The sequence below is a fragment of the Pocillopora damicornis genome, chromosome 9, assembly GCF_964200805.1.
Source record: "Pocillopora damicornis chromosome 9, jaPocDami1.2, whole genome shotgun sequence".
NCBI lineage: Eukaryota > Metazoa > Cnidaria > Anthozoa > Scleractinia > Pocilloporidae > Pocillopora > Pocillopora damicornis.
Genome location: NC_142678.1, coordinates 4,234,723 through 4,262,640, shown reverse-complemented (window position 1 = coordinate 4,262,640; position 27,918 = coordinate 4,234,723). Strand labels below are relative to the sequence as shown.

Genomic DNA, 27,918 nt, shown 5'->3' with positions numbered 1-27,918 from the left:
AAACCGTTCGTAAAGGCATGCACCAGTTAATATTTGACAGGATCTTCAATTCTAGGATGTTCACAGCTGTTTCGATACTATCCGCCTCCAAAACATCATTCCAGCATTCTGATGCGAGGGCAAGGTAAAGAGCTTGCTTCCTATGCTTCCTATGTTTAATGAGTGCGAATCAAATGGATAATTGGAACCATGTAAAAGGATAAATGGAAATTGATTTTAGCTTTAACAAAACTGTTATAGAGATAAAAGTAGGAGTCATTCAGACTTCGTTTGCATTGCTTTAGTCGCAGGAAGTGCTTTCCTTTTGCCTTAACAGGGGCTAAATGAGTCACCCTTTGAGGGTATTGTTGGCCTAAAATGTACAGATGTGAAATAGCTCAAGTGGGGCAATTTTATATCATAACAAAAACCACTTTAGTTCTGTTCAGAGGAATGTTTTATATTCTTAAAGCCCCAAACAGCTCCCATCAAGAGCGTCGTTTCAGACCCTATGATGCCGATTTAGCCATTAAAATTTCGTTTGTTTGACCATACATTGGCCTAAATTGGCCACGAAATAGGGGCCAATTTTCACTCTCTCTACGGTGCGAATTGGTTCCAGAAGGGCTGATTTGGCCATACCATTTTGACCCCTTTAAAGGCCGAAACTGCCCCTCATTTTTCCTAAACCACCCCTCATTTTCTTAAAACAGCCCCGTTATGAAGTCATTTCGGCTATCCCATACAGGGCCAATTTTTGCCCTTTTTACTAGGGCCAGAACAACTCTTATCCAGAAGGGCCAAATGAGCTCCAAAATAGGACTATTTTACTCACCGAGATGGCCCTATTTTAGAGGCTGAAACAGATCCTTTCGATTTACAGCGTAGAAAATGATCGGTTAAGAGTAAAAGTAAGAGGGTAGTTAGTTACACTCTGAAAAGAGCAGAAGTTGATTAAAACACACTTGAAATATGTCTGTAAGTATTTTGCTGTATGTCCAGGGATTTTGCTTTTTATAAAATAGTTACCCAGTGACATAAAGTTCTTTCGAGCCTAAAAGCAAGCAGAAAACAAAACCTGTATGAAAAAAATTGATGTATCAAAACACTACACAGTAAACCTTTATAAGTGTAAGTGAATAAGTGTAAATATTGTAAACTTTGTATACAGTTGAATTTAATGTGTATAGTTTGGTCACCTAGGAAAGTAAAGCGAGATCAAATGTTGGTTGCATGTCAAATATTTCCACCAGTAACTTCCATTAAATAGCCGAGTTTGCCCAAAGAGAGATTGGCAATGTACTCTGGAAATCCTCAGCGGTCCTAAGCCGCGTTGAACAAGCTAGCTAGATGTAAATGACCCGACGCATCTCATTAAATATACTTCAGATTTTAAATATTTACTGCAGAACGACATTAATGTGCCGATGTGGGGAACAGTGTGGCTCGTTCGGCTCGCTGAAGCTGCCATCTAAAGGCTGTGTACCAGAAATGAAATAATAATCAGGCGACGAAGAGGTATGTTAAACAGTTTTCGTGAGATGTTTTCACATAATGTGGGAATTTTCGTAGTAAATTAAAATATTTACCATAACTGGTTACTAATGCTTACTTTTAGACGTGTTTTAGAAAAACGGAAGCAACATTGCTTTCGTAAGTCCACACACTATTTCATTTGTTGGACTTTAGCCAATTCTGATTCACCGAGCTTATGGGCCTAAATTTCTCCAACTGGAGAAGTCAATCGAGATATATATTACTCACGATTACCAGGCGAGCGATGAAAACGAACCGTGTGGCCGGGCGACATCTTATTTCGTCATGATGCGACTTTCAATGATCATTTGATGTTTCGACTTGTCGGTTCCCCATGATGTAGGACCCTTCCTCGACTAATTGAAATGTTACCCGAAGCGTTTCTTAATGTTGACTCTAAAGCAGGTTAAAATTGAAACAAGACAGTATTCGTAACATCAGACTGATTTGATGGACTGTGGCTCATTTTGATTCCGCCGAGCTGAGGGCCTAAATTTCTCCTTCAGGAACAATCAATAACTGACCGAAATCTTTATCGCAATTACAATTCGCTTTAGTTGGCTAGGTATTAAAACGAGCCAGATGGTGATATTATATTTATTTGATAGTTAACATCCACAGAATTACACGAGTGTCTCAAGGAGCCTCACTATTGCTGAATTATCTGTTTGTTCGTTCGCTTCGAGTGGTCAGAATCCTAGAGTTTTTACGCCGACGTTGTAACGTAAATTTACAATTTAACAAGCAAGCAGGGAACATGAAATCGCTGTGTAATCACATTTAGAAAACGATGCATATCTTACCTTTTGCTTTAAAAGGATTTGCTCTTAAAATGCGGTTGTGTTATCAATTCCGGGCAAGATATTTCAAGATGTATGGTGGAGAAACTGGATTAACACCAATCATGTACGTGATGGGAATAAATATACTGAGTTATTTAGTCACCGGGAGGAAAAATAGGTCTTAGTAGTGTTCAGGTTTTGTAATTATTTCACAGCCGAGAGAACGACTCAATGATTCAGGGCATGTATCCCGTTTTTTCTTCCTTCGTTATACCTTCGGAGAGTTACAAAGTAGAGTAAAAATTCATTTCGAAACTGTTTTTTTTTTGCGCGATATTTCATGCATATTACATACGTAAATGTGTAATTAGGGGTTTTTCCCGTGACCTTTCGCTTTCTATTGCATCATTTTAGTTCTTAGAAATGTATTATTCCGGGTAAGAAGTTCTTGAAGAAATTCAATCCTTTTCGTATGAAAGTTTTGTCTATCTTTTTCTTTTATTTTACGAAAGCTAACGCTATTTTTTTCGTCAAGTTATCTTTTTCTTTGTGCTGAATGAGCGGAACTGAACCTCGTTGTTACGATGCATTACAAATGTAAGAATTTATAGTTTTACCCTGATGTTTACATCAACGGCAAACAGTAAAACACCTACGATTTCACTCACTTTTCCAAAAACCCTACAACAGATGTCTTAAGAAAATAGCAACAATGATCTTGCACACAACTAGTGAAAATTTAGTCATTTTTAATGATAAACGGCTGAAAAAAAAGGGCAAGAAATCTAACACTGATTATTTTAGTTTGCCATATGGTTATACATAACCTCTCCAATAACTCAACAGTCGTCAAAATGTCAACATGATAAGGGCATCATGGATTTATTTTGTCGATCTACACTCTTGAAGCACCAAGTGAGCTTTATTTCTCGACTGAAGAATGAACGCGTCAGTGACATCGCTGCGGGAAAAATTTAAATTTGATTTTATTTGAACTTGAACTGTGCATTTGACACGTGACATTCTATTGGCCTCGCTTTTCTTTTTCCTTTAGAACTTGAATATCAAGAATTAGCAAGGTTAGTAGATAATCGTGTTTCCTGTCATGTGATCGTGTTATTCACTGAATGTATACATAGACATACGATTGGGTTTGATTTAAAAGTCTGGTTGTATTTTCTGATTCTCGCCATTATCAAGTGGATAAGTACAAATTGAAATTTAGAAAACATATTTAGGCAACAAAGCACAACATGACAATTCCAATGTCCTTGCAATTACAGTGCCATACACAACCAAAAAAGTTAACAAATCAACTAAAATAATAGCATAAATCAGGCATTATGATAATATCTCAGCACCTGTTAACCTCGGAGAGCATACATTAAACGCATATTTTGTTTTGTTTTGTTTTTTTCAAAATCATCTCCTATACCTTGACCTTGATTATTCTGGATATCCAATAATTGTTCAGTGTATGCCTGCTACTGGGGTATATTCTAAATAATTATAGACTGGTATGTTAGGGTTAACCATTCCAGGCTGAAATCTAGAAAAACAAACGAGCTTAAAAATGAAACTGACACAATATGGGTAATTAAGACATTCGTACGGAAACTGGGATCTAGTTGGAAAAGTTTTACAGTTTTGTGAATTGAGGTAATCTGTTGATTTGAACAATGTGGTTGCCATAATTCGGTGCCATTTCATTCCATTTCTATTTGTAGCTAACAGAATAATAATGTTACCATTCAAATTTAGCCTGTTTTTAGGTTGAAATCTATAGCAGAGAGGAGATGGAGTCGAGCACGTCTGATGTTTCTGATGAAGGTGAGTAACACAGGTTTTCGAGTTAGTAACATCTTTTGGTCTTATTTCAACTACTAGTTCAGTAGTGTTTATAGCTGCGAGGATCTCCTACATTGATTTCTTCACCGCAGTGCACATATATGATTTTCATATATTTACAATCATTATTCATCACTTGGACGGTTTATTTGGACCCAACTTAATGACCAGCTCCCAGTTGGCTTGTTAGCTCAGTTGGTAGAGCGCTGCACCGGTATCGCAAAGGTCATGGGTTCTAATCCCGTTCGGGCCTGAATTGTTGGCAGGTCTTATTTCAATTACTAGTTCAGTAGTGTTAATAGCTGCGAGGATCTCTTACATTCGTTTCTTCAATGCAGTGCACATTTTGGATTTTCACGTAGTTACCGTTTTTTATAATTGTTAAAGTCTTTGTGCAAAGCTTTTAGCACGTAAGAAGAAGCAGGAAGGTAATTATCTGTGCTAATAAATTATAGAAATCTTCATTATCACACAGCCTTACAAGCTGTGCACTAATCTTCATTATCGGCACAAAGTCTTCCAAGTAGCAAACGGAAGTCGAGATTTTACACAGTCCATACGGATTATTTTTTCAGTTTTGTTTTATTTTCACTGATGGAGAAAGGTAACCATCCTGGCAATGGATCATAGAAATCTTCATAAGCACACAGTCTTACAAGCTGTGCACTAAACGAGAAACGAAAGTAGAGATGGATTTATCTTAGTTACCGTTTTTTTCTAATTGGTAAAGTCTACATGCATAGCTCTATTATAACCTGACTCTTCTGACTCTGCTGACTATCAATTCCTTCTCTTTTAAACTTTTAAACATGGTCTACATACGTTCAATAAGCTTATATGTGATAATTCAGCACTCATGTGTCGTAGGGTTCTCGTAAAATCAGCGGCTGCTCGGATACATTTTTATACCCAATCGTAATTGCTCATTTCTTTTTCTTTTCAGAGTGGGCTAGGGAGCGGGAAGGTAATTATCTGTGTTAATAACTTGTAGAAATCTTCATTACTGGCACAAAGTCTTCCAAGTAGCACACGGAAGCAGAGATTGTAAAAAGTCTGCATGGATTATTTTTTCAGTTTTGTTTTATTTTCACCGAGGGAGAAAAAGAGGGAAGTAAACCATCTGTGGCAATGGATTATAGAAATCTTCATAAGCACACAGCCTTACAAGCTGTGCACTAAACGAGAAACAAAAGTACGGATGGATTTATCCAGGAAGATAACGTAGTTACCGTTTTTTCTAATTGTTAAAGTCTTTGTGCATAGCTCTATTATGGTTTATGTACGCTGACCAAGTTTGATTAGATAACTTGACTCTGGTGACTCTGCTAACTATTAGTTCCTTCCCTTTTAAACATGATGTAAATCCGTTTTCAATGCTTATTCGTGAAAATATCTACGTTTTATATGCTTATAAGCTTATCCGTCTCACAAAATCAGCGAGGGCTCGGATGTATTTTCATACCCGATGGTAACTCTTAACTTTTTTTTTTTTTTTTTTTTTCAGCCCGTAAGAAGAGGTATGAAGGTAATTATCTGTGTTAATAAATTATAGAAATCTTCATTATCGGCGCAAGCCGAATGCACTACGATAAAATATCTATTCAGTTGAAATGCCATATATTATCAGCTTACGTAGGAGCTAAAGGTCTTTAACAACTATTCGATTTGTAATATTTCCTTTGTAGACAATTCTAACTTTTTTTAACGTGTATTACATGTAACGGAAATAAAATGCTGCGAGCAGTGACTTAAGTCCCTCAGGGTTATGAAAACGGGAGATTGATATGGTACAAGTTACAAGTTCTTTTAAGTGCTTATCCTTTTATGGATAGCCTCCATCCTTTTATGAGTATCTTTCCAATTTCTCAGAGAACTCGCGAAACTGCAAAAACACAAGTTAAGCTTTGTTGTCAAACATTACGTATATCTCAGTTTGAGAGACATTTGATACCCCGTGCTAATCTTTAGGTAGGGGTTTTTCCCCTTCGTCGCCTGAATCAAATTAGCATTTTGTATATTATTGTGTTGAACAATGCTGTCGGATTGGCATGCAGAGGGGGCCAAAAAATTGATTGAATCGTAAGAATCATTTAGTGCGCAATTTCGTGACTTGGATGCAAGTTAGCCCACGTGAAGAGAACGGCTACACGTAGGCTAGATGCAACCGCTCTCTATTAAGCAGGAAATGAGCATCTGGATTTTTCTTGCGAAAATATTCTTTTACATACAGGTTGAATACCCTCTATGATTGACGATGATCGATTTCTTACACTAGCTGTGATTTTAGCTTGATTCCAGTAATCGAGGGAAATGTGTTGTAAAGACAGTGATTCGTAATCTTTGATTCCTTAAATCCACTTTTTGGGCAGTTGATTCACTGAGGTTCACTGCCTTAAGTTTTTTGCGTTGTCTCGCGTGATTTGGTCAGCCTTGGCACGGTCGACTCGCCCCTAATCATGAATGCACGACATATACAAACTCAAGGAGATTTGATTTTTACGTCACGTGGCCTCAAACCCATAAGGTTAACCTGTGTTTTACCCAATATTAAATTCGCCACATATTTTTCTCAATCAATAGCTAAACATCATGTTTTTCAGCATTTCGTTGAAACTACAAGATTATGTGACAGGCTCCCAAATTATTAAGATCTGTTTTCCAAATTGTTCTTCTTAGAAGTAAGCTGTATGAATCTTAGCAGTATTATTATCACAACAGTCCCAGTCATCGCCAGTCACAATGGGGGATTTAACATATCGCCAGAGTAGTAGGAAATTGGTGTTACACTACAAAATACTCAACTCGTAATCTTTTCAAAAATCATTTCATCGGGACCACACTTGGCGAAACAATGTGTTACCATGGTAACAGCTCTGGTTTCTGTGCCTGAGTATAACAGTGGACCTACTGAACTACTTCTCATTGGGTTAGATATTTTAAAGATTACCAACCCAAAGCCTGTGACAAAGTTATACGGGAATTACAAAGCCAATGCAACCAAACTATGTTAACATTGAGCAAATTTTCATTTTGAATTTACAATGTAGTCTTTGAAGATTCCGCTTTTCGTACGCTGGAGCTAGTCCGTGGCTCTCAATATTTCTCTGCAACAACCCCAACAGTTTGGATACAAGGAGATAACTGGCCATCGTTTAGTGAAATTGTCACAAGATATCCTCTGTGTGGTGCTTCTAAACTGCACGTGTTTGTGGATTGTTTCGAAGGCGAATCATATTTGACCTATGGATTGATATCTCCGAAAAACAGGTATGAACTAAGCCCCAATCTGCTCTGTTCTGGTAAATACATTGCATAAAAAAGTATTTAGGGACGGATCTAGGGCAGGGGCGCTCCCCCACCCCGTCTGTTACGTCATTCTTTTTTGGTGCACCCTGAAAAATGCAGGATCCGCTCTTGGCATTACCATTTTTCTGGGTTTGTTCAATGCATTGTCACAAAACGAAGCTTGGTTACTTGTGATGTTTGATGGCAATCCGTAGATTTGAAGAATTCCTTTTAAAGCTGCAGGTCAAGGGGTGTGATGCGTGAGGCAATGCCGGCTTCAAACGATTTTTATTTTCCAAACCTTTGCGAACTGTTTTGTGTACTTGTTATGCCACGCAGAAAGAGCCGATTGTCTAATTTGCTTCACAACAACCTTTTGATGTTCTTTTAAACATTTTGAAAGGCGCTTTGCTAACGTCTGAGTTTATATTTTGAATGCACTTTGCTGAAGTAGAATTTTCTTATAATTCTTTAGGAAACTTCAGGTGTTGGGTGTTCAGAATGGAGAACATCTTCGACTGACTGGAAAATTGTGGTAATTATCACGTCCACTTGTATTAGCTTAGGTTGCCCTGCACCCTTATCCGTCTCCTTGTAACAAAGCGAGCGAAGCTTGGACCGAGCGATGGAACCATGAAGGAGGCATGGGGCGAAAGTGAGTAATGAAGAGAGAGGCGCAGGCTTTGTGAGGAATTCAGACAATCTAACGATAGCCTCTCTCCAGCGAACAGGTGGTAGGTCCGTCAATAGAAGCCTTGATGGAAACAGATCGATTCGGTACCGCCCTAGAGATAAAATCAGACTAATTAATATGAGAGCGGAGGATCTTCAGTCAAAATAAAATTACAAATGTTAAAGTTTTTAGGCTTCATGGGAAGTCGGTTAAATTTGAACAATAACCTTCTCAAAGTCCGCCGACTCGGCTGTTGATTTGAAATATTAAAATTTCCTCTAACTTACTGTATGCGTGATCATGTCTATTCCAGTAATCAAATAAGTTTTCTGGGATTGTCTGAAACCATTTTTTACAGTCAGATTCACACTCGATCGTTATTAGAGACCCTTTCAACAGGGCTTATATAGTTGGACTGGACTGGCGGCACGAGGGCAAATAAATTTTGCTGACCTCTAGGCATAAAGTATTTCCTTCCTTCGCTCGACAACATTTTCTACCAATTTTCTAACCTGTGCCTTTTTTTGAAATTTTTCCTCCAATGTTTTCATCTCTCACGGATGAATTTACGGAATCATCGAACGATCATATTGCGAATTCATCTGATGACCTTTCATTTTCTTACCTTCAGGGGATGGAACAGCCAACAGAAAAAATTCTTTAAGAAAACATTCGACTCTAAGACAAGTTTTGCTGCTTCTTCGCAATTAACACATTTCTACAACAGAGACATCAGAAACGGAAGTGTCTTGAGTATTTACCGTGACTTAAAGAGCAACCGCATCCACTTTGATATCAATGGAGAGGAAGGATGGGTCAATTTTAGCCAAAATGAACCAGACTTCTGGTATGGTTACATTCGCTTGAGTTCCACCGGTAGCGGAAGTAAAATTCAAGTCACACTGGTTCCGGAGAAAGATCAAGGTAAAGGCCACGTGATCATGCATTTATGAAACATCTCAGACTTCCTCTCTCTCCTTGTCAGTGTGTTAGTTTCAACATCAGTGTTTGAGCAGTTAACCCTTCACTCCCAAGATCTCATCAGTAATTCTCCTTACTGTCGGCTATATAGTTCTTATGATGTTAGATCGAAGAATTTGGTATTGGATCAACTAGTGGTTTCTTAATTGAAATTTTCTTCCATTACTTGTCCCCTTGATTTTGTGTTGCTATTGTAAGGAAGTAGTCGGTCTCAATCACTTATAGGAGTTAAAGGGCTTGTCAAAAAAGCGCAAAGGGTCTCAAAAGAACAGCACTGTAGCTTGGTATACTGAATTCTAAGGGACAAGCTATAAATTGAATCCCAGTAATTGACAGAGAAATCTCGCCACACTACTCATGCCAGAATGGACCGATGTAAACTGAATTTTGCAAATGACCAAGGTATTCCATCTCAACTGATCCGTTTAAAGCGCTACCCTCTCTGACGGTTTCTAGCGCTCGGTATTTCGAGCGTCTGAGCGCTTTGTTTTCATATTGTATAAATTAGTTTTTGCTACGAAAGTTTTTTCTACCTCCTGAGGTAAATAAATCTAATGATGGACATGTCATATTCTTTACAACTTACATCGAATCGTGTATTGAATATGATTGGTTAATGGAAACTCCTCATTACTTGAGAGAGATAACAAGGGCAAAAATCGTTTACCTTTTTCTTCGCCTTTTTTCACACATTAAGTTTCATATTATTTTTCATATCATTTGTTTAAATTAAAGAGAGGGGGGGCTTGGGAATGGCGATTGATTTCTCAGAGTTAGAAGTAACACAGAGATAATAGGCTGCGATTGTGAAGGTGAATTAGCTTAACTTTTTTCACTTTTTAACTTTTATCACTCTTAGGCTTTGAGAATATAGATTTATTTCAGTTGTCTCCCAAATTCTATTTGCTCAAGCTTTTCATCTCTAGTGTGTAGCAGCTCAATGAATAATAGGATGCTGCTACCTGTTTTTTACCTTTTATCTTCTTCACTATGTAAATTGACTTTTAAGTGAGCCACACACCCCCCTCCACCCCTCCTAATTCCTTACCTTTCTGTGCGTCTTTCCTATGTGTGCATGTTCTTAGCAACTTGAAAGAGACGAGGGGACTCTGTAGACTTTAGAAAAGTCCGTCTTAAATGTCTTTCTTTCTATACGTGTTCTTCATCTTGCAAATAGATATTTAGCGATAGATATATATTCAGCCTGGTGTTTTTGAGTGGTCTCCGTAAAATCAGTAGATTAATGCGATGATTTATCACTCTTAATCATAACTACTAATTTTTTTTTTCTTTTCTTTTTTTAATCAGCAAGTTTCGTGTATTGACAATGTAACATAATTTACAGGGATATTGAGAATGGCGTTTTATACGACAACGGTCAACGGTAAATGACTAAGTAAATGCTGCTCAAAAATAGTTTCAATTTCTGAAAACCTCAACAGCCCACCTCTCTTTGTACTGTACTTTTGGACTTCGAAAGTTCGGGCAAAGAAACTTCTTTTTGGCTTCTTTTGGTGGTCGAAACTGGCAAGACTTGTCCCGGCGTGGCTTCTGCCACTATTCAAAATTGTAGCAGAGGAGGTCAATGTAAAGTGCGACTGCCTCTCATTGAAAAGCTGCACTTGTAAAACTCACAGAAACATCTTTCATCACACTGACTAGCAGATCTGTTCATGTTTCAATAGTTTAAGGAAACGAAAGAAAGCAAAAACTAAATACAAGCATGATCTTTGTTTTGCTTTTGCGTTTAATGCTAATGAATTAGACCTTTCGGAGAAGCCACACTATAAACTCGGGCTTTGTGTTTCATCAGGGTTTCTAAAAAACTTGAACACACACTCGGCTCGCTGCCTCGTTCTTTCATCAGTTTCCTCGTGTTTAGAAACCCTGATGAAACAGTCTCGTTCGTGTATGAACCATAGCGAGTTGTGCGCGGAATGGTTGCACATGAGCTGCAAGAAACTTAAGACTGCCACGGAGGGCGAGTGGTTCATTGATGTTGATTTGCATTTGAAAAAAAAGCTGAGAGTTCCAATAGTTGAGAATAGAAACATTTTTACTTATCATAGGCTTTAAGAACGACTTTGTAGTAAGAGCAGCTACTTCGTTCTTGTTCAGAAACTGTTTAATGTTACTTAATTAGAAAATCAGACTGAGTTATTTTTGTGACTGGATGTAATAGTCTCCACTATCGTTATGACGTTTCGTACCAATGTTGATTCGCATCAGAAGATACCAGGATTTATTGAAATAATTTCAATAGTTCGATTGCAGTAGTACGTTCGTATTTAATTCTCGCGTATAACGTACGAATCGCTATTATAAATGTGGCAGAATTGCAACGAAATGGCTGTTTTCTTTATCTTAATTGAGGAATATTGTATTATCATTAAAAAGCATATTGACAAAAAGCTTGCAAATAGAATTCGTTATCAAATTTGAAACGATGCTTGAAAGGAAAGTTTGGTACGGGGTCCAAATCTGCGAAGGAGGGTCCACATCCGCTAGCGGATTTTGACCGGGGCTCCATATCTGTTAGCGGATTTTGACCGGGGGTCCAAATCCGCTGTGACTCCGGCACGACTTTCTCTGGTCTGTTATCTAACAGTGCCTAAAATGTTCACTTTAAATTTCATCTTCTTCAAATCTTATGGGCAATGGGCTTTGGTGGAACGTTAACAGTCAAATTTTTTTGTGTTAACACACAGGGCCATAAGTAAAGCAGTTTTGTGACGATTCAAAAAGAAACAAAGCCAAAGCGATTATTCTAGTCAGTAGGAACAGGTGTAAATAAGAAAATGAGCCAATCATGCAGATTTTGACGAGTGAGTTGGCCATATCTGAATTTACTTCTTTTCAGTACATTCGCGATACAGAGAACCAGTTCAACTCAAGTCAACGGGAACATTTTATCCTCAATTGTTAACTGATTTATATTCTAGCAATTGAGTGCAAGACAAGCACACTAAATATAATTTGATGGAGGAAACTTATCCAATTTAGTTTTGTCCGATTGCAAATTTATTCATAGCTCTTACCAAACAGTGTTAGAGTATTTACATTGCGATCGGCCGGCGGTGATCATGACCTGCAACGTTGATTCTTGTGGTGAATCTTCCGGTGGAAAAAGTTAAAGGTTTTGTCATGAAAGAGTCGTGCCCTAAAAAGTAGCGCCGGAAATTTGAAATCGTGCCCAAAAATTAAAGTCGTGCCGGAATGTTCAAGTCGTGCGGAAATGTTGAAGTCGTGCGGGAAAGTTAAAGTCGTGCCGGAAAGTTAAAGTCGTGTTAAAGTTATGAACTCCATATTTTTTTACCTAATTTTCTAGTCTGTTAAACTAGTTTAAGTGCCGCTCTCGCTGAGAGCGGTCCTCTCGACCTCGCGTCGGAAAAAAAATTTTCTTTTTTGCCCATGAAAAGGGTTTAGGACACATGTTTCAAAATTAGTTTAGTTGTTCTCCAATTCTCTCTTTTTGCGTCGCCACGAGCCAAAAATGATTTTTGGCCAGCCCTGTGAACAGCGATCGAAAGTGCAAATTTCACAGATTTTGTCCCGCGCGCAGCGACTGCAATGATATAGCTCACGGAATTTTATCTTGACACAATTTACAAGATGTATTCAGTTAGTTCACATAAAATATATGGAAACTTCAGCTGAAATATTTTCATACCAGCGTGATCAGAGGAGACCCTTCTCTTCGACCTTAATTTGCACAACAAAAATTCACTAATTTGTACTAAAGAATTCTGAAAATGCAGGCGTTAATCTGGCTGAAAAAGCATATCAGTGTATAGTTTATACACCAATGGGAATCACTGATTGCCTCAAACCCGCGGTTATATCTCTAGTTTCCATCTACGAACATCTTAAAAACATTGTAAATCATGCGTTTGCTTAATTCTGAAAATTGACCAAGATCTCCTTTTGACCGTTTAAACTTCGTTCGTTTGTCTTCTACGTTGAGGATTTTAGGTTTTCATAACAACTGAATGGAGTCTAGATGTCGACTTTTCCTAAAACGTTGCGTAAACGTGATCAGTCGTAACGCTTCAACAAAGTTGATCGGAAGGCGGCTTCTCGATGATTTACGTTGAAATATCAGATTATGAATTACGCACAATGTGGAGAAGATTAAAGAATAAAATTTGGTACTCTGGTCATTACAGACATATTGTGTTGCTTAAAAGGATACACAAACAAGTTAAATTACGTCAGAGAATTAATATTTGCAAAACAAAGCGCATACACTCTGATAGAATTCTTGCAGTTTCTCCCAAGATTTAGCACACAGAACCCGATGAACTAGCCCGCCTTTTTGCAAATTTGTTGCCATCATTAACGATGTTACGCTGTTATGGACCACAACGGTTTTGAGCAACAAAATCAACCGGACAAACCCAGCTTGATGTTTGCGTGACGCGTTGTGCAAACTTTCCCCTTTTTATGTGACCTGTTTCGCGGGTTCTACTTATTTTAACTTGTTTGTGTGTCCTTTCAAGCAACGCTGTATGTCTGTAATGACCAGAGTGCCAAATTCTATTCTTCAATTTGATTTTCTATCGTATTTATCATTAAATGCGATGATAATAAACTACTGTATTTCATTTTTTATTTCATGCTTTCGGAGATCTATGGCATCGTTCAGGAACGTAAATAATTTTCTATTTTCTTTCCATTTCCTAACTATACCGTAGATCGGCAAAAGCTTGGAATAAGGGAGAAATACAGTTGCACAAGGCCTTCGTTGGGTCGTTCCCTTGCCTGGTTTCTAAGGCCTGTCAATGCACCTTTTCCGCATTGCTATGCTATTGTTAATGCTGTGATATTTGACAAACGGTTCAAGTAATTTATCATTAATAAATCACTTGTTCAAATAATTATGAATCGCCCTTTGAGCGCGAACTGTTTCAAAAGAACAACACTACAGCTTGGTATACCGAATTCTAGGCAAGAAGCTGTTGAACCCCAGTAACTGAGAGAGAAATCTCGCCGCATTACTCACACCAGAATGCAGTCTCGGAATTTTATTCTTTACTAAAAAATGCATATGGTCATGGTCCGTATTTTTCGGGAATAGTTACTATAAACAATTTTCTTCGCATCTCAGAAAAAAATGATTTTCCGTGTGACCGCAACGTTTTAGTTTTCCCGGTTAAAAAAAAAAAAAAACGCCGTGCAGTTTACTTTTTTTTTTCTGGCAGCGAGTATGTAAATTGTTTTGATTTTAACTCTTAGGCTTTGAGAACATAGATTTATTTCGGTTGTCTCCCAAATTTTACTTGCTCGAGTCTTTCATCCCCAGTGTGTAGCAGCTCAATAAACAACATGATGCTGCTACCTGTTTTTTTTTTTTTTTTTTTAACCTCTGAAAATTAATTTCAAGTGAGCCACTTCCCTTCGCTTCACTTTATGCGCATTTTTCCTCTGTGTGATATGCCTTCAGGGATTTGAAAGGGACGAGGAGACTCTGTGACTTTTATAAAAGTAGATATTTATTACCTGTGCATTCAAGTGTGTTCTGCGTCTTGCAAATAGACATCTAGCGATAGATACATATTCAGCCTGGTTTTTTGTGCACGAGTGGTCTCTGTAAAATCAATAGATTAGTGCGATGATCTATCACTCTTATTCATAATTACTTATTACTGCTTTTTTTGTTTTGTTTGTCTGTTTGCTTTTTTTATCAGCAAGTTTCATATATTGACAATGTAACATAATTAAAAGCGACGTTGAAAATGGCGTTTTATACGACAGCGGCGAATCGAACGGCAAATGAATTAGTAAATTATGTTCGAAATAACAATAGAGATTGTGTTTAGGCCCATATAAATATTTTATATATCCAAAAATACGTGTTAGGATATCCAAACACGTGTGTTTGGAAATCAATTAGTAAAGGAGTGCAATACTTGAAGAGATGCTCGTTCGATTGTTCGCAAGAACTTTGTAAGGAAGAAGTTTAGGGAGAGGCTATGCAGGCCCTCCAATCTTTCTTCAAGACTTTGCACACTTTGGACACACTCCCCGGCTGGCGTAAAGTGTATGATTTTTTTCGCGTGTAGCTTGCCAATTTCGGAAAACATCAACAGCCCACTTCTCTTTGTCTTGTACTTTTGGACTTTGAAAGTTCGAGCACAGAAACTTCTTTTTGGCTACTTCTGGTGATCAAAGCTTGTAAGACTTATCCCGGCGTAGCAGCTTCTTCCACTTTTCAAAATCACGACAGAGGAGGCCACTTCAAAGTGAGACTGCCTTTAATTAAACACCCGCAGTTGCAAAAATCACAAAAAAATATCTGTCGTAACACTGACTTGCAAATCTGTTCATGTTTTAACAGTTTAATGAAACAAGAGAAAGCAAAAACTAAATACACGCATGATCTTTGTTTTTCTTTTGTGTTTATTGCTAATTAATTAGACCCTTTTGAGAAACCATTTCATAAACTCGAGCTTCGTATTTCATCAGGGTTTCTAAACACTCGAATACAATAAAAGCACTCGGCCGCTTTCATCAGTTTCCCCGTGTTTAGAAACCCTGATGAAACACAAAGCCCGAGTTTATGAAACATATCTTCTGAAGTTTTGCTTTAAAAAGGATGTCAATGAAAGCTATCAGTTATCATATCAGTCCATTTTTCCTCCATTTAATCAGGTTGTGCGTAGCCATTAAAATCGACATCGATTTAGTGTTCTCAGTTTCTCCCAAATGTGATCGAAATTCACCTGAACTTTTCATTGTTAAGTCGTCAACCAATTTTATTTGCAACGGTACCTCAAACTTATTGACGGTTGTTTATAAGGAATTTTAAAGGAAATGAGAAAGGTTTGCGAGGCAAGTGTCGAAATTTTTTTCGCGTAAGTTACCCTTAATTCTTAAGAAAGACTTTCTAAGTTTTTTCTGAGTGAAAGCTTTTGATTGAAAAAACTCCTATTAGACGTTTTGGTGTGCAATATCGGTAAGCATTCTTAGTTGTTACTTTGATTATGGTCGCCGGCGCGACAAAATTAGCCCTTTTTGAATTTTTAGCAATACTTCACTTCTAGATATGTCATGATTTATTTATAGTAATCCATCATTTCTGCGAGAGACCCAGCAAGAGCGAAAAGCTATTTCCACAATCCATCCTCTTTCAAACATGAATAATCGGTGAGGTTTTCTTATCCACGAGTATATTCTCATCAAAATCAGTAAGGAACTGAGATGATTTATATCTTCCTTTAGAGTAATCCTTATTTTGCTTGCCTTGCAGCGTCTGAAGAAAAAGTGTTAGCAATTGGCTTTTCCTAAATCTTTGTAGTTTTCAATTTCCACATAGTCTAACTAAGGGGTAAGTTTCTAGGGAAACTGAAGTTCTACCTGGATGGGCAGTAGGTTTTACAAGAAAATTTGGTTTTAACAACTAAGTTGATGATGTTAACTTGGCCACCGAAAAGAATTGCTAAAGCGAAGGATTTGTCTTTAATATGTCGGGATGTTTGTTTAAACGGATAAAACTTCTATCAACAATACATGCGTTTTCATCTCATTCCTCCTTTCTTAGCAATTTTTTCCGCAAAATCATCGCACTCTCCCTGTTATTTCTCCGGAAAAAAAACAAACTCGTTTCATTAATGCTCGTTCTTACTCTAAACGTACATATCTTACGAAAATCCAGGTTTTCCTCTGCATGAGTATTTCAGCGATGTCGGTTTAGAAGTGATATGATTTTGCATACCTAACCTGAGTAAGACGTTTATCATCGGTTCAGTAATTCTCTTCTCGCAGTGTTTCATTATTCACAATATGAACTACACCGATAGGTGGATATGTGTGTTTCCTTTAGATAGAGCCTATGTATCCAGTAAGTAAAAACAGGAGCACGGTTGTTGAATTTGTAACCATCTGGTTGGCCACACGGAGCTGGGTTAGCAGCTTTTAATCTAGTTCCGATCTCTAGCTCCGACAAATAGGGTCTATACATTCGTCAGAGAAGTGAGAAAAATATTTCTGCGAGCGAGCCGTGAAGCAATTACGGGGAAAATCGTTTTGCCTCAGAGGTCACAACTTCGGAAATAACAGAACTGACATAAAATACTTGTTATTTCCTTATTTGTATTTTTTTTCGAAGAGCAGAAGGATATTTTCACATTGAACGCGACTGTCAAAAAATTCGTGGCTGGTATGACGCGGCGTTTCGTCTTGGCTAAGAGACATGTCAGATACTTTTGCGAACTCGTCGAGCATCGCGCTTTAAGTCCCGTTCGCCAAGTCAAGATGTTAGCAGGCTGGCCCTTTACCGATTATCATTGATTCTGTTCAACAACTTCAACTTCAACAACAATTCATCCAACAATTCAGGCAAAATCATATCACTTCTAAACCGATATCGCTGAAAATACTCATGCAGAGGAAAACTTGGATTTTCGCATGATATGTACGTTTAGAGTAAGGCACCACCAACCCTTTATAAAAAAACGAGCATTAATGGCGGTGAGTTTGATTTTTCCGGAGAAATAACAGAGAGAGTGCGATAAATAATACTATTTTTTTAAGCGAAAACGAAATATCTACCGATACTGAACTGCATCATTTCAATAATTTATTTAATGCATAAATCTACGAGCCTACAAAACCCCTCAAGGGCAAATGAACGACTAAGATTTTGTATTTGAACTGAGTTTGATGTTGTTGCTCTCTTATTCAAGTAGCTTCTTCACAAATTTTCTTTAACCTCTGAAAGCTCAATCTTTATAACCAGCGTTACAATTTTCGTTGCGTATTTGAATTTATAGTGACGTTGAGAATGGCGTTTTATACGACAACGGTGAGTGGCAAATGAATAACTAAATGCTGCTCAAAAATAGCAATAGAGCTTGTGTTTAGGCTCATATAAATATTTTATATATACAAAAATACGTGTTAGGATATCCAAACACGAGTGTTTGGAAATCAATAAACAAAGGAATGCAATACTTAAACAAATGCTCGTTCGTTTGTTGGGACGAACTTTGTATGGCAGAAGTTTAGGGAGAGGCCATGCAGGTCCGTCAGCCTTTCTTCAAGACTTTGCACAATTTGAACACACTCCCCGGCTGGAGTAAAGGATATGATATTTTTTACGCGAAGCTTGCCAATTTCGGAAAACATCAACAGCCCACTTCTCTTTGTCCTGTACTTTTGGACTTCGAAAGTTCGAGCACAGAAACTTCCTTTTGGCTAAATTTTGGTGGTTGAAACTGGTAAGACTTATCCCGGCGTAGATGCCTCATTCCACTTTTCAAACTTGAGACAGAAGGTCAATGCACAGTGACGCTGCGTCTGATTAAAAAGCTGCTGTTGCAAAATCACAAAAACATCTTTCATGACACTGACTAAAAAATCTGTTCATTTTTTAACAGTTCAATGAAACGAGAGAAAGCAAGATCTAATTAGAAGCATGATCTTTGTTTCGCTTTAATTTTGTGTTTATTAGTAATAAATTAGACCCTTTGGAGAAGCCATTTCATAAGCTCGGGCTTCGTGTTTCATCAGGGTTTCTTAACACTCGAAGACAATAAAAGCACTCGGCCTGCTGCTACGTTCATTCATCAGTTTCCTCGTGTTTAGAAACCCTGATGAAACAGTCGCCTTCGTGTTACCTTTAAAATGGACATCGATCTAGTTTGTTTCTTTTCTCCCAAATGTAATCAATTCGTCCAAACTTTTCATCGCTAAGTCTTCAACCAATTTTAATTTGGAACGGTACCTCAAAGTTATTGACGGTTATTTATATAGGTTTTTGAAGTAAAATAAGAAAGGCTTGTGAGGCAAGTGTCGACAAGTTTTTGCGCCGAAGTTACCCTTAATTCTTACTTGAGACTTTTTGATGTTTTCTAAGTGAAAGCTTTTGATTGGAAAAACTCTTATTGGCCTTTCTGGTGTACTGTATCGGAGAGCATTCTTAGTTGTTAATTTGATTCTCGTCGCCGGTGTGACAAAATATAGCTCTTCTTTGAATATTCAGCAACACTTCACTTCAAGACATGTCATAATTTATTCAGAGTAAACCTACATTTCTTTGAGAGAAACAACCAGAGCGAAAAGCTGTTTCCACAATCCCTCCTCTTTAAACATTGTTAATCAGTGAGGTTTACTTATCCACGAGTATATTCTCATCAAAATCTAAAGGGGACTGAGATGATTCATATCTTACTTTGTAGTAATACTCATTTGGCTTGCCTGGCAGCGTCGCAAAAAAAGTAAAAGTAGTTGGCCGTGTTACTAAATCTTTGTAGTTCTCAATTTCCACATATTCTTACAAGTTGCCCACTGTAGGCGAAGCATAACAGCGAGAAAACAAACAAAATACTAAGAGAAAAACATAAATAAATAAGTAACAAATACTAGCCTGTTAACAGCAATTTGATTGTTTTGTATTAGTTTTGTTTTTTCTTGTTTTGGTATTCGAGACTCGCATTTCGCTTGCTCTTTGGGCTGAATTCAGAAGAAAAAGGAAATTCGTGAACAAGCGACCTGCTTCATCAGACATTTTCTACGATAAATAATCCTTGTACTTGTTTCTGTTAACTTTTATTTATTTATGGAATATACACTTGGAGTAAGGAAAATATTTTTGTTTTTTGAGTAGATTAGTCTTGCATTATAGCTACACCTTGCGGGGGTCAATGCTTGGAAAAAAATATGCATTCTTAAGCCACCAGATCTGTTGGTTCTCTAAATCATTTAATTCAGGGATTGGGATGACTTGGTAAACGTTATCGTAATTCGTCATTTTGTTTTCATTTTAGCGCGGCAGCGGAAGGAACATGAAGGTAATTTATTAGCTACCTACGATAATGAATCTTAGTAACTTTTGTTTTGACAGTGTTTCAATATTCACGCTTTGCAGATATTAAATAAATTAGATATGTATATATGTTTAATAAAGGCAAATATACTTAGTTAAACTCTCCGTATTTTTTTACTTTATTTTCTTAGAGCACATTCTATTGTGTTAGACTGATTGAAGCATCTTAGTATAAATGTATAACAGGCGTTGAGCTGTTGTATTTCTTTTTTTTTATTTCATGCTATCGTAGATCTACGGCATCGTTCAGGAATGTAAACAATTTTCTATTTTCTTAACATTCCCAGACGATACAGTAGATCGGCGAAAGCTTGGAATAAAAGAGAAATTCAGTTGCGCAATGTCTCAATCGAATCGTCCGCTTGCCTGGTTTCAAGGCCTATAAAATATAGCCATAAATTACTGTTTCGCTGTGTGCCCATTTGAGCTGTAATTGGACCCGGATTTCCACTAACCATAGCATTTTTTTTAGTTTTGTTGTTGCAAGGAAGATGAGCCTGCTGCTTTATCAGACATTTCTGCGATAACTAACCCTGCATTTGTTTCTGTTAACTTTTATTTATGTCTACAATACACTCGTGGATTTAGGAAAATACTTTATTTTTTTTAATTAGGTAAATTAGCCTAGCAATATAGCAACACCTCGCGGGGGTCAATGCTTGGAAAAATTATGCACTCTTGAGCCACCAGATCTGTAGGTTCTCTACATAATTTTATTGAGGGATTGGGGTGATTTTGGAAACCATATCGTAATTACTCCTTTTGTTTTCATTTAAGAGGAGTGGAAGAGGCGAGAAGGTAATTTATTTGTTACAGACAATGAGGAACCACTCGCCCTCCGAGGCGGTCTTAAATCCCTCGCAGCTCATGTGTAAAAATTCCTCGCACGACTCGCTCTGTACCATGTCGTCCCAACACTCGGGCATTGAACAATGTTTGTCTCTTATTGAATCTAGCGGTTTTCGGCTATCGCGGAAAAGGTTCAAAAACGACCCTTCTCCAGACATTAAACCAAATTCTTGCCCATTTTCCCTTGGTCAAAAGAAACATCCGACGGGATGTCAGTTCGTATGCATTAACGATACGCATGTTTGAATTAAAAACATACTTTAGTACGCACTGGAACGTAAAGTAAAGTATCATCCATTTTCAGTAGGACGTTAAGGATGATGCTCTCACACAGTTTTTTTGGGGGGTCCAAATCCGCGGAGGGGGGGTCCATATCCCTTAGCGGATTTGAACCGGGGGGGTCCATATCCGCTAGCCGATTTGGACCGGGGGATCCAAATCTTGTAGGGGCCAAATCCGCTGGGACACCGGAATGTTGAAGTCGTGTTAAAGTTATAAACTCCATATTTTTTTACCTCATTTTCTATTGTGTTAAACTGATTTAAGTATCTTAGCATAAATGTTGAATTGGCCTTGAGCTATTGTATTTCTTTCTTTATATTCCATGCTTTCGCAGATCTTTGGCACCATTCAGGAACGTAAATAATTTTCTATTTTCTTTCCATTTCCTAACGATACCGTAGATCGGTGAAAGCTTGGAATAAGGGAGAAATGCAGTTGCGCAAGGTATCAATTGAATCGTCCACTTGCCTGGTTTCTAATATAAGACCAGCTAATGTATATATAAATCACTGTTTCGCTGTGTGTCCATGTGAGCTGGGTTTGGTCCCGGATTTCCGTTTAACTTGAACATTTTCAGCTTTATTGTTGCAGCGAATATAAAGCTGTTGCTTTATCAGACATTTCTGCGATAAATAACCCTTGTATTTGTTTCAGTTATCTTTGTTTATGTATCGAATACACACTTAGAGTTTGGAAAATATTTTTGTTTTTAGGTAAATCAGTCTTGCATTTATCAGTAATTTTCTTTTCATTTTAGAGGAGATGCGGAGGAGGAAGGAAGGTAAGTTATATGTTACCTATGATGATTAACCTTAGTAAGTTTTATTTGGACAGTGTTTCAATATTCACTCTATGTAGTACACATTGGATGTGTATGTATGTTTGATAATAGCAAATGCAATCGATGATACATTAAAGTTAATTTTCTTTAGTTTATCATGGAACATTCTATTGACTTAAACTAATTTAAGCATCGTATTATAAATTTGTAACAATGGCCACAGCAAAAAACAAAAAAACAAAAACAATGATATAACGCAGCTCTATGCTTAGAGATGAACCTGAATCGTTCTCCAGTTGCGGAGTGTGTATCTCTGTAATACCCTCCACAGACAGAACTTAAGCAATTAGGCTTTAACGATTAGGCTTTAAGGGCTGTGTGATCCAACCAGGTATTTACGGTCAAACGTTACCCGATAAAAGTCACTGGAAATAATACTGAGACTGATTAAGTCGAATTGTCAGTGCAATCGGGTCGTTTCTTGACTTATGTTGAATCTGACTGAAAGATGAACTCATTTTTAAATATATACTGGAAGCGCCCGTAGTCAGTATGAAGCGAATTCTGTGCTCTGATTGGCTATCTGAGCGGGATTGCCTGCTCTGATCCCATCGCTGCTAACATGTCGTCCAATTCACGCCCCTAGTCCCTTTAGAAATTCATGCTAGAGGTCCTGTGGCGGTTAAGGCCTATAACGACGCCCTCAAAGACGGAGAGGCATCTGTAAACAGAATACCAGTAATCTTGGTCGGACAAGAGCGAACAGGAAAAACTAGTCTAAAGAGATCTTTAAAAGGAGAGCTTTTCGACAAATTTGAAGAAAGTACGGATGGAATTCAGGCAGATACTGGATATTTCAAAGTCTCTAAAGAAATTTGGAAGACCGGGAAAAAAAATTGAAGATGCGGGTCCTGAATCAAGTATCTCGTTTGAAAACCTTGCAGCAGCTAAGTTGATTCTTGAACGGTTAAGGCGAGAAAATTTGAGTTCACAGGATGTTCCACAACAAAGTAAAAACGCCACTCATCTCGATACCGAAAAAACCAGCAGAGATACGGCATCATCTACTTGGAGTCAGCCAAATGGAAACGATGACAGTCCCTTACACATGCCAGAAATACCTGAAGAAGTACTTCATGAGCTAATCAAACTGCTACAGAGGGAGAGAGATGTTTCCGACATTAATGATATCTATTCAATCTTGTGGGACTTTTCTGGGCAATCAGTCTACTACGACACCCATCCAATTTTCCTGATTGAGAATGCTATCTATCTTTTGGTAGCCAATCTGAGCCATAATCCTGAAGAGAAGGCAACTCCAGCTGTGAAGAAGGGATTGTACAGTAATATCGTAGACTCTCACAGCAACAAAACAAACCTTGACTTCCTTGACTTTTGGATGTCATCAATTTTTTCACTGGCGAGCTCAGAATCCAGCTACTCAGATTCAGCCACAAATGGTCAAAAAAATTTACCCGGAAGACTTCCCCCAGTGTTTTTGGTTTGCACCCATGCCGACAAGCCCTTCTACAGGACTAACGCTAGAGATCAAGCGCTTGAAATATATGGGATTTTACGAAGCAAAGCATACGGGGGGCACCTTTTCGAGGACGTTTTCGCCGTGGATAATACCAAATCAGGAGGTGACCACGAGTGCCTAGAGGTCGTGCGCCTGAGAGAGAAAGTACTTGCTGTAGCAAAGGAGTTGCCACTAATGAAAACAAAAATACCATTGAGGTGGTTGAAGTATGAAAAATTGCTTCACATCCGTATGGAGCATGACAAGTGGATACCGCTCAATGAAGCCAGGCGCATTGCATTTGACGAGTGCATTATTCATAACGAGGAAGAATTCTCGACCTTGTTGAATTTCCTTCATGATCAGAGAATTGTTGTTCATTTCTGTGGCTCCCCGGAGCTGGAGAGGATGGTGATCTTAGATCCCCAGTGGCTTGTCGACGTTCTTAAGAAGATTATCACTGTAAAGCGGTATGAACACTCTGAAAAACAAGTAGAGTCCATGTGGTTAAAGCTTGAAGACACAGGGGTCTTAGATGAAAGGCTTATCGACCATGCATGGAGAGACTTGTTTGACAACCAAGAATCCCGCGACAGCCTCATTGCAATCTTGGAAAGATTGAGTCTTCTTTGTTCTTGGCCGTCCGCTGATTCTAACAAGCAATATCTTGTGCCATCCATGTTGATGTCACCCCCAACGAAGGATGTCCTGAGGCTTCTCGCCTCTGCAAAAATGCCATCACTTTTTATCACATTCGCGTCAGGTCGAGTGCCGCCTGGTCTCTTCTCCCGACTTATCCTTCTTTTCCTCCAATGGTGCAAAGAAGAATGGAAGAGCGAAGTGAGCCCACAGTTGTTTCATAATTTTGCTGTGTTTTATATTCTTCCAGGCCAAGGTGTGTCCTTGATTTTTTGGTGCCATTCCTCGTCGATCGAAATCGTCGTTTACGGTGGAGATATCGACAACGAGACAGGAGCAAAGTCTTCTTATGAAAACTATGACCAAACTCTAGGCCGTGCTATTCACTGGAAATTGAGATCGGTACTGGAATTCATGCGCAAAGAGTTCCACTGGCTCAAGAACGTGAAGTACGATATGTGTGTCCGCTGCCCAGTATGTTCTCAAGCAGGCTCTATCAAATGTCGCGCTCATGACGTGTATGGATGTGAGTGTCTACACTTCTTGTCAGAATCTGATTTGAGACAGGGTCAATATTGTGACAGACCAGGACGCAGCCCTCATGGGGATTGTAGGATTCGGGTCAACCAGTTTGAATGTTGGTTCTCATTCGAAGACGTAGAGAAAAGTGCTGGAATTTCAACGAATCGGGTAAGTTAAGTTAATAATCCAGAGGCATTTTCATATAAGGTCAGTGTTTACATAATCAGAATGAACTTGACTAGTACATGTATAGTATAAAACAGTATAGTGGATAGCGTTGAAGGCAGACTCTGAATAGCTAATCAAACTCCGCATATCCTTTGTCATTTACCTTCGAGCAACTCGCACGGGATTTTCGCCCGAAATTTGGGTAATCGTTGCAGGAATAAATGATTTAAAATCATAGTTTTGTGCTTTGTTATCTCAGAGTTTAAGTATATACTAAAACGTTCACTCACCTCCATTTCGTTGAATAGTTTATTAATAATAATAATAATGATAATCATCGAAATATTTGACCAGGATAACCCTTCAATACAAAAGTACTGTTATCAACGGGATCCTGCTAATTGAGAATTAAAAACAAAGAAATAAGAAATATTAAAATATGTATAAGATAGTACCTATAATACAAAAGACACGTCGTTAAAAACTGCTGAAACTACAATAGAAATCACAAGTAATAATTGTCTAAGGCTTTCCCAAATAAAACTTTAGAGTTAATGTTCCTCAAACCCAAAGGTGATTAATTAAAAATCGAGGGACCCAATAAATAAAAACTACGGCGCGCAAAATCCAGTTTGACCCTTGGTATCTTTGTTGATTGCCCATTGTTTCTAGTGTTTAACGCGTTATGATGTAATCGTTGGAAGTAGTCTTTAAATGGGAGACATATGGTTCCATTAAGGCAGTCAAATATAGAGCAGCATGCTCTCTCCTGTTAAAAGTTGTCAATTGTTAAGAATCGAAGATCATAGTTCTCTGGACTGCATTTAGGGGAAATGGTTTCGTGGCTTCTGGCCTCAGTGGAGCGGATCAAGTGTTTGCGGGACTCTGACCATCAAAGACTATTATACCCGCAATACGTAAATATTAGCTTAATCATCGATTTGTAAATTCTTTGGGCGCTGTAGGCATCAATGCTAGAGCGGATACGCCGTAAGAGGTTCATTCTTGCTGCTGCCTTCTTGTATATTTTATGAAAATGCGTGTCAAGATTATGTGTGGGGTCCAACTGAACACCGAAGTACTTCTAAGATGTAGTGGTATTGATGTGAGAACCATTGACCGAGATCTTGACTTGACAACCAAGTATAAAAGTATATAAGTATATATTGGATATATGTTCTGCATACTGACTTTCAATACATCGTGGTGAATTTTAAATGAATATGAAATAAGTTAACATTAATAACAGGCAAGAAGTCACTAACCCAAGGTTGAATAAAGTATTGAATCTGTGTCTCCACTTGAAGATGTTCAGGATTGATTCATAAAATCTGCACCATACGAGCGATTATAATTTTCATCATATCTATCCTTCAAATCAAGGTAAAACTTCTCTCCTAGAAATAATATAGTTGTGGCGTACTCGTTACTAAAATTGAAATAACAAATTCAATTTAAAGAGTTAACATTGTTGCCTGCAACGTGTAGCTGTCCGTTTAGTAAGCCAGCCAGTCTCATCCCCTTCCTAGGGGCAAGTGCGAATACATTTTGTTCTTTTAAGGCCAATCTAAAGTTGATTTAATCTGATTTGTTTATTTAGCAGCCCCAAGCTTTTAATGCCTCGGGTCCTGAAAGTTCTCTCGATGAAGAAGGCATATTTCTCTTGGAAGGTGAGAGGCCCTTTCTTTTCATGTCATCATCGCATAATGAAAGTGTCGTACTAAAAAGAATAAATCCAAGGTACATAAAAAACAAAACAAATACAAAAACAAAAACAGTTAAGAGTACTTTAGGATTCTATCAAGATCCATTTCCATAAATTGTGATACGAGAGCATTTCGAACGATGTTCTCTCTCCCGGAACTGGCATAATTATCAGTTCATGATGTTGAGCGTCAACAAATAACTTTCCTTCATCGTAAGTTTGTCATCTCAATGAAGCTCTTTGTTTTTTCAATTATTTCTATATCATTTCCAAGGAACGACGCGGAAAGAACTTGCGCTGCCAGAGAATGTCAAAAGTTCCATTCAGTCCATTTCATTCCGTTCAACAAGTGATGTTGAGGATATTGTGATTCAGTTTCAAGAAGCTCTGCAGTTGGAACCAGCATCTTTAGAAAATCCAGAGCCTGAGACGAAAAGTATGATTCGTGGCCTTGCTTTGAGAGCTAAATCTGAGAAACGGAATGATTTGGTGAGACACTTGCGAGAGATTACACCTGCTGGTACTACTGGTGAGTTTAAGGAAGATGAGATTTTTTATTCGCACGAGGAAGGAGGGAATAGGTTTCTAAGATATAAAGAAGTACTCACACAAGCGTTCTCTCAATGTAACAAAAATAATGTCGACGCGTTCTTGATTTTATTGTGTAGCCGTATTTGTTGTTGATGCCCTTTTGATCTGTCTTATTGTATTTTTTAATTTTGGTTTTAAGTTTTATAAAATAAATTCTGCTATATTTATCTCCCTTTTCTGTTCCTTTGTCTTTAAAGGGCCGTTGTTGAATGAGGATATGTCAGTTGGTTGTATGCCACATAAACAATACATGGATTTGACGTTGAGCCTTTCGGGTAAGGAATTAAGTCGGCGTCTGCGCACCCATTTATTCATAAACTATTTGTATACTAATCTTTGATTGAACTCATAGGTTGTCGTCTCTCAACTCTGAAAAGGACTCTCGAAAAAAGTCGGGCCTTAATAAGATTTGATTTTGCAGATGCGTTTTCGGATCATATTCCAGCTAGATTAGTTCATAGCGAACTAAATTTCGTCAGCTTCCGTCAATACCCTTTCCAGAAGGATGAGATAACGATAACTTAGACGAATTGGAGGATATCGGGTTCCAAGAAAAGTTCAGCAATTTATGCCATTTGACCATGCAGTCTGCAATAGAGTTTAGTTTGAGGTTAAAATCTGTTTTTTTTATTTGAAACACAATTTATAAAAGACCATAATATGTTTTTTATACGTAGTTCAAGGGAGGTGGAAACCGCTGGCAGAAAGGCTGGGTTTCTCCCAAATCGAGATGTGCTTTTTAGATGAGAGAGTTGTGAATCCTTCTGACGTGGATCTTGGCGCTGTGGCAAAGCATCGCCACCTGAGTGTTGGAGAAATCTATGACACATTGGTCGACTGCGAGCTACCAGTTATTGCAGATCTAATGTAAATGAATTAGAATATTATGAACACCGGACAAAGGTGAGCGACACAGCAAGAAGCAGACGCGAAAAACAAGTTGGCAGCCGACG

At 38.1% G+C, this 27,918-nt stretch overlaps 1 long non-coding RNA gene and 1 other non-coding gene across 2 annotated transcripts; one reads left to right on the top strand and one right to left on the bottom strand.

Moving 5' to 3' along the window:
• Nucleotides 1-424: 424 nt before the first annotated feature.
• On the bottom strand, nt 425-2,614 carry LOC149039705 (uncharacterized). The gene is made up of 2 exons (XR_016180000.1): nt 2,319-2,614; nt 425-1,911 (listed from the first exon to the last, which is right to left on the bottom strand). It is a non-coding gene; the product is annotated as an uncharacterized LOC149039705 (long non-coding RNA).
• Nucleotides 1,358-27,547, top strand: LOC113683793 (uncharacterized). Its single transcript, XR_016179966.1, has 14 exons — nt 1,358-1,497; nt 3,352-3,376; nt 4,059-4,127; nt 5,089-5,109; nt 5,650-5,670; nt 7,193-7,412; nt 7,906-7,965; nt 8,735-9,027; nt 19,851-19,874; nt 21,798-21,821; nt 22,468-24,669; nt 26,273-26,339; nt 26,649-26,903; nt 27,163-27,547. It is a non-coding gene; the product is annotated as an uncharacterized LOC113683793 (transcript).
• The last annotated feature ends 371 nt before the right edge of the window (nt 27,548-27,918 follow it).